Consider the following 6,318-nt stretch of genomic DNA (forward strand, 5'->3'; position numbering starts at 1 on the left):
AGAGAGAGAGAGGAGAGAGATGGAGAGAGAGACAGAGAGAGAGAGGAGAGACAGAGAGAGAGAGGAGAGACAGAGAGAGAGAGAGAGGGAGAGAGAGAGGAGAGACAGAGAGAGAGGAGAGAGACACAGAGAGAGAGGGAGAGAGGAGAGAGAGAGAGGAGAGAGGAGAGAGATGGAGAGAGAGACAGAGAGAGAGAGGAGAGACAGAGAGAGAGAGGAGAGACAGAGAGAGAGGAGAGTGATGGAGAGAGAGACAGAGAGAGAGAGGAGAGACAGAGAGAGAGAGGAGAGAGATGGAGAGAGAGACAGAGAGAGAGGAGAGACAGAGAGAGAGGAGAGAGACACAGAGAGAGAGGGAGAGAGGAGAGAGAGAGGAGAGAGGGGAGAGGTGTGCTTATCTATCTATATAGTGTTAGATGGAAGGCTCCAGAATCCAATTTAAACCAATCCATTCCATTCATCCCCATTCAACATTAATCAGTCCCTAATCTGTGTGTAGAGAGGACAGCATGTTTGTGCTGGCCAGAATTACAAACAGCAATATCCTGGGGGGGCCCTTCACATATAGCAACTACCACATCCCCACATACATATACACATGTTCCCTAAAAATATATCCCTTTACATATTCACTTCCCCAAGCATCACGGGCTGGAGTCTGACTCGAGGTCTAAAAGTGGAACAAAACGAGACACTTCCAAATGAACAAAACCAGGTTTACTCCTCCATAGCGTGGAGAAGACGTTCTGAGAAGGAATGGGACTTCACTGAGGGTTAAGCATGGCTTCCGGGGAGCACAGCTTCCTGTAGGGTTTGCCCCACTGGTCTGTGGCCACGCACTGGAGGGAGCTATTTTATTCTCTCACTAGAACAGCTGCTCCTGTACTCCTTCGTGCCCAGGCAACCTGGAAGCTAAATCAGGAACCTGAGGCTTCATCCCCTGAGCCAACTGGATATCCAGGAGAGTTGTAATACGTTTTAACAAAACAAAACAATAGCCTTACTTTCAGGGGAGGAAGAAGGGGTTAGGTTTAGGGTATTGCTCTGTTGCTACACCAAGTGCATTCACTCCATTGATGTTATGGTAGCCTGTGGAAAAGTGTACTCTGCCTTAATTTTCCTTTAAAGTAATATATCTCTTCTGGTTGACTAGGGAAAAGAAAACACCAGTGGGGGCTTAGGAGCTGTGCTTTTGAGTTGATGCTGATCCAAAGCCTTTATAGAGATGTACACTGTGGGTATCCTTGAACTCCTGGGGGGCAACCTCCTCTTGCCATATAACCTGCCATATTTCAGTCAGCTTTTGCATAAGCAGTAGACTCCTTGCCTTGTAGATCTCAGCTGGAATAGAATCAGCATTAGATGCTTTGGCACAAGAAAGGAACCTAATGGCATTCGAAACCTCTTCTTTAGCTGGAAGTTCAGCCACAGAAGAATTGACTTCAAGCTGAGGTATATAGTCAATGGCTTCAGCATTGGCTGATGACGGCTGTTGAGAACACTATGGAAGTGTTTTCATCTCTACAGGATCATGTCCTTGTCACTAATCAATGTGGCTCCATCAGCACTGAGTAGTTGAGATGCACCATAGCTCTTTGGCCCATAAATAGCCTTCAGGGCATCATAAAAGCACTTTGGATTGTTATTATCAGCATAGAACTGATTTCCATCTGCCTTCTTACTGAGCCAAGAATCCTGCATCTCTCTAAGCTTCGCTTTCATTTTACTTTTGGAGTTAAATGCTGCCTTCTTAGAAATGGATGAACTATCCTGTTGAAGTCCTCATTTTTCATTTAGCAGCTTCTGAATTTCCCCATCATTTTCATCAAACCAATCTTGATGTTTGTGAGTATTCTGACCCAGATGGCTCAGTGTTTGGGAGGCTCTGAAGAAAAGAGTGGGAGGGAAGAGGTATTAGGCTGCCTACCAAACTGAAGGTCTACAGAGCTGTTGTGCTGACCTCATTGTTGTATGCCTGTGAAACTCAGACAGTCTACCAGTGCCATGCCAGGAAACTGAATCGCTTCCATTTTAGTTGTCCTAGGGAGATTCTGAAGATCACCTGGTAAAGTACCAGATACTGAGGTCCTTTCTCAAACCAAACTGCCAAGCACTCAAACTCTACTGCAGGGAGCTCAACTCCAATGGGCTAGCCATATTGTTTGAATGCCAAATGTATGTTTGCCTAAAAGACCATTTTATGGAGAACTCACACAGGGCAGGTGCTCACATGGAGGTCAGAAGGAGTGATGCAAAGACACTATAAGGTTTCTCTGAAGAATATTGAATCTCTTGTGTGACATGGAAGACACTGGCACAGTACCACTATTGCGTGCCTGCATCAAAGAAGGCACTGTGCTCTAAGAGGGAGGCAGAATTTCAGGGGCTCAAAAGAAAAGGTGAGATGCGCATATTTAGAGACATCCCCACTCCAGAAGTTCACATGGACTATTTGTGCCTCACCTGTGGCAGAGCCTTCCAGCTCGCATTGGTCTGATCAACCACAATTTGACGTACTGTACGATGACTCCACCATAGTGATGTCATTTTGGTCCTCTTTGAGAATGAAAAGCAGCCAACAAGCAACCAATCTATAGCTGCAATGTGCTTTCTTTTATATATGTAAATATATATATATATATACACACAAACATACATACTTACATATATATGATTTCTTTAAGTATTTCCCAATTACACATAAACTTTTTTTAACATTCAGTTTTTAAAATTTTGCGTTCCAAATTCTCTCCCTCTCTCCCACTTCTCCCCCACTCCTTAAGAAGGCAAGCAATATGACATCAATTACACATGTGAAGTCATGCAAAACATAGAGGCGTACCTCAGAGATATTCCGGGTTTGATTCCAGACCACCGCAATAAAGCAACTATCGCAATAAAGGAGTCACGCAAATTTTTTGGCTTCCCAGTGCATACAAAGTTATGTTTATGCTACACTGAAGTCTATTAAGTGTGCAATGGTATTACGTCTAAAAAAACCCAACATATATACCTTATTTAAAAATGCTTTATTGCTAAAAGATGCTAACCATCATCTGTGTCTTCAGCGAGTTGCACTCTCTTTGCTGGTGGAGGGTCTTGCCCCGATGTCGATGACTGCTGACTGATCGGGGGATGGTTGTTGAAGGCTAGGGTGGTTATAGCAATTTCTTAAGATAAAACAATCAAGTTTGCTGCATTGATTGACTCTTCCTTTCACGAAAGATTTCTCTCTAGCATACATTGCTCTTTGATAGCATTTTACCCACAGTAGAACTTTCAAAATTGGAGTCAGTCCTCTCAAACCCTGCCACTGCCTCATCAACTAAGTTTCTGTAATATTCTCCAATACTGCTGTGTCTTAGGGGGGCCCGAGGAGAGGAAGAGAGATGGGGTCAGTGGAGCAGTAAGAACACATACAACATTTATCCTTTAAGTTCATGGGCACAATCTGTGGGGCCCCTAAACAATTATGACAGTAACATCAAAGATCACCGGTCACAGATCACCATAACATAGGTAATAATAATGAAAAAGTTTGGACTATTGCACGAATTACCATACCGTGATGCAGAGACACGATGTGAGCCATGCTCTTGGGGAAATGGCACCAATAGACTTGCTTGATGTAGTGTTGCCACAAACCTTCAATTTGTTAAAACAAAAACAAACAAAAAAACCACAATTATTTGTGAAGCTCAATAAAATGAAATGCAATAAAATGAGGTATGCCTGTATTTCCATATTAGCCATGTTACAAAAGAAAACACACACAAAAAGTCCCAAGAGAAATACAGTGAAAAAAGTCTGCTTCATTCTGCACTCAGAGTTCATCAGTTCTGCCCCTGGAGGTGGAGGGCATTTTGAATTATGAAGCCCTTGGAATTGTCTTGAATCATTGTCTTGATCAGAGTAGCGAAGTCATTCACAGTTGCTCATGGTACAATATTAATATTACTGTATACAGCATTCTCCTGGTTCTTCTCACTTTACTTTCAATTAGTTCGCGTAAGTCTTCCCAGGTTTTTCTGAAACCCTCCGCTTATAATTTCTTATAACATAATAGTATTCCATCACAATCATATTCTACAGTTTGTTCAGACGTTCCCCAATTGATGAATATCCCTTCAATTTCTTTACCACCACAAAAAAGAGCTGCTATAAACATTTTTGTGCATATAGGTCCTTTTCCCTTTTCTTTGATCTCTTTTGGGATACAGACATAGTAGTGGTATTTCTGGCTCAAACGGTATGTACGGTTTTATAGACCTTTGGGTGTAGCTCCAAATTGTTCTCCAGAGTGCATCAACAATGCGTTAGTGTCCCAATTTTTCCCCATCTCCTCTAGCATTTGCCGTTTTCCTTTTTGTCATGTGTGAGGTGGCATCTCAGAGTTGTTTTAATTTGCATTTCTTTAATCAATAGTTATTTGTGTGATTTTTTTATGTGACTATTGATAGTTTTGATTTCTTCTTCTGAAAATTACCTGTTCATATCCTTTGACCCTTTTCCAATTGGAGAATGGCTTGTATTTTTATAAATTTGGCTCAGTTCCCTATATATTTGAGAAGCGAGGCCTTTATCAGAGCAACTTGCTACAAATTTCCCTCCCCCCAGTTTCTTGTTTTCCTCCTAATTTTGGTTACGTTAGTTTTATTTGTGCAAAACCTTTTAAATTTCATGTAATCAAAATTATCCATTTTTCTTCCCACGATCCTCTCTGTTTTTGTTTGGTCATAAACTCTCCCTTATCCATAGATGTGACAGGGACATTTTCCCATGCTCCTGTAATGCATTTATGATATTACCCTTTATGTTTAAGTCATGTACCCATTTTGACCTTAACTTGGTATACAGTGTGAGATGGTGGTCTATACCTAGTTTCTGCCAAACTGCTTTCCAGTTTTCCCAGGAATTTTTGTCAAGTGGTGAGTTCTTACCCCCAAAGCTTGGATCTTTGGTTTTGTCAAACATTAGATTACTATGGTCATTTGCTCCTGTCTAAATACTGTGGTATTTGCTATTCCACTGATCCAACCCTGTATTTCTTAGCCAGTACCAGATTGTTTTCATGATTACTGCTTTGTAATACAGCTTGAGATCTGGTATGGCAAAGCTACCTTCACTTTTTTTATTGATTATATTTACATTCTTGACCTTCTGTTCATGTAAATGAATGTTGTACAATGTTCTTTCAATATAGGTCAACCGTCACAGTGTGCCCCAAAAATCTCCTAGGTGCTCCATGTGCAAGATATTGGGTGCCAGATGCTAGAGATGGTACAGGCATGTGATTTTACCAGTGAAGGAAATTCTTTCCACTAATGCAAAGCAACAACTCCTCTGTAACTAATAGTCTCAGAGAATTGACTGGGGGACACTGAGATGTTAAGTGACTTGCCTAGGGTTAAGCAGCCATTAGGATGTCAGAAGCAGGATTTGAACCTACATTTTCCTGACTTGAACACCAGCTCTATTGATTCTCTCAGGTGTTAAAAGTTGACTCAAGAATAAAAATTTCTGTCTTCAAGGAGTTTACTTCACAAACTTTCCTGTGGGGTGGGGTGGGGGGAATGAAACATGTACACCGATGTAAAAACCTGAGGTTTGAGGACGGAGAGGGAAATAACTTCTATCAGATAACACTGAGGGATTGAGGTGTATAGTATAGTTGCTGATGAGCCCCCATTGGTGTGCTACCCATTATCAATCCACCAATAAAACTCCATTACTCAGGTAACTCCATAACTCAGAGGTGTCCTGTGCTCTTGGATATATGGTGCCAAGGTGAGGAAAGTCGAAAATTAGCCCTTCCCTGCCTGACAGCTCCAAAGAACCTCCCTGGTTGAAAACCTCCCAAGAAAGAGCTTAAGAGATGGGTGGGTTGCACCTTATGTGTGCACCCTCAATTCTAACTCCTGAGGCATCAGTCCTTTGTGTCTTCATCCAGTTGGAAGATTTTTCATCATCCCAGACTACGAACCTCTTAGTCATTGTACCTGGAAATGACCTCCTTCCAGTAGGTAAAGAATGTCTATGTACACTTGAAGGACTGAAATGAGGCACCAGGGAGAGTCTGCCCTCATTAGGACCATGAAAGAGGAGGTGGAGAAGGGAGCACATTCTAGGCACTGGGGGAGGCTTAAAGGTATCGAGAGGAGTCCCTGCTAAGGACCCTGGAGAGTCACTGAGAACCAAGCCTCAGGCGCCTGGCTCAAGGCAGGCACACAGCACAGACCTTGCCTCTGACCTCCTCGGCCTCATTCCCAGGAGCAAGGACAGCAAACAGGCCCCAGGGACCAAAGCCAGGGGTCATCT

Source organism: Vombatus ursinus, unplaced genomic scaffold (genome assembly GCF_900497805.2).
Source record: "Vombatus ursinus unplaced genomic scaffold, bare-nosed wombat genome assembly UNPS02011369.1, whole genome shotgun sequence".
Taxonomy (NCBI): domain Eukaryota; kingdom Metazoa; phylum Chordata; class Mammalia; order Diprotodontia; family Vombatidae; genus Vombatus; species Vombatus ursinus.